Raw genomic sequence first — 1,821 nt, forward strand, 5'->3', positions numbered from 1 at the left:
TGTTTTAGTACAATAAATGAAAAAAAACACGCCTCTGTCTGGCAGTGGTAGCAAATATGTAATTGCAAATTGTAATTTAATAAAGGTTGACCTGTCCCTTGAGCTAATTCCTTGTTATGAATGAAAAACTGGTGAAACAGGGTGAAAATTATTATTTTGACTACTTCAGTGGCCAGTGAGATTTCACAATTCAACAGTATTTCTGTAGTCACTTATCCCTGCTCAAAATATTCCTGTGTCATAAATTCTAAGTAGGAAGTAGAATATTTCTGAATTATCCTCCTTAAGTGAAAGTAAAGCTTGAAAACAGACTTACGAATGTTTGCAGCATATAGCACCTGGACCAGACTAACCATTTTCTATGCAGCTCAGCATCACTTGGCATATAGGTGAATCACATGAATTGTTTTAACTTCCTACATCACTAGGAAAACATGGTTAGACTTCTCAGCGTGAAAATATAGTGTAAAAACTTAATAACAGGTAGTTGGTTATTCCTTGTAAAAGTCTTTGAACTGTCTATTGCTTATCCAGTGTTAAAGGTGGGTTTAGTCAGAAGTGATTTCAAATCATGTTTAAAACCATGTGAAGAAATAAAGTACGAATGATTTTTTGATTAATAAGGTACTTGATGATACTATCTGTTGCCTCTCTTATCTGCGTGTCACTGTTTTCAAGTTTCAGACTATTTTCAAGTTTCAGATTCAAAAGTTAAACTGGGAGATGTACTTGCCCCTAATTTCACTTCCTATGTAGAATTTATATCTGAAATCAAACTCATTCTTTCATCTCCCCTCCAATCCTTCTCTTGTTTGTGTATTTTTTGTCTATCAACATCACTATTTAAGGTAATTAGAGCTACTTCTCATTCAGAAAAAAAAATTGAATGGGTTTAGAATGATGTTTTTACCAAACTTGAATCTTCACAGCAAAAATAGAGCTCCTCATGGAAATAATGAGAGAAGCCAGTGGTTCCTATAACAAATAAAAAGAAATATCAGAAAGTAGAATTTAGGATTTTGACTTTTATAATATAAACACATAAGCAAATTGTGTATAGCATGTGACTAGATGTTTTTATGGGTAGAGGTGGCATCTGAAATATACAGTTCGGTCTCTTTGGAGAATTTTATTCTCCCCCCTCCCTAATAACCCTAGAGAACTGCATGTGGCTTTATTGAGATAATGCAAGACTTAAACTGCAGCTACTTTGTATAAAAGTTCATACACTGTGTTTTAGATCTTATTATACAATAAGATTCTCATTCTTACTTGTATGAGTCAGTACTGTTCCTTCCTATTTTTAATCAACATGCAGTTTTACTCTGAAAAATAGTCCTCACAGATTTACTTTAATGAATTCTCAAATTTCTAGCTGCTCCACTAAATTTTAGATTTAAATTAATGTTGATTTCCAACTATTCTTTTTTCTCCTGACTGCCATTAGTACTGCAGAGTTAATTTGGCAACATAAACGTGTGAACTGGCTTCTTTTATTTGTACATCATCAACAGAAATTCCCAAATAGCTGTATCGACATCTGCATCAAAGAGGAACTTAATGGTGTATTTTGAAAAGTTCTACATTGTAGGAAGGGAACAACTTAACCTTCTTTTCTGGAGATGAAATGCAAGAATTGAAGAGTACTAAGGCTGAGTTTGTAAATGGTTAAGAAAAATGGACTTGTTAAATTCAGCCCATCTTGCTATGAAAATACCATATAGGAAATCTGCAATACCACTCTGAGTGTCACTTTGCAGAGCACAGCCATGCGTTGTTTTATTTTAGCTGTTATAAAAATAACATGTTTTGTTTTTTCAG

At 33.3% G+C, this 1,821-nt stretch overlaps 1 protein-coding gene across 11 annotated transcripts in view; it reads left to right on the plus strand.

Moving 5' to 3' along the window:
• The window catches only part of ZNF280D (zinc finger protein 280D), a 51,804-nt gene that overhangs the window by 44,895 nt on the left and 5,088 nt on the right, over positions 1–1,821 (plus strand). The window lies entirely within an intron of this gene.

This window comes from Anser anser, assembly GCF_964211835.1.
Source record: "Anser anser genome assembly, chromosome: 10".
Classification (NCBI taxonomy): Eukaryota; Metazoa; Chordata; class Aves; order Anseriformes; family Anatidae; genus Anser; species Anser anser.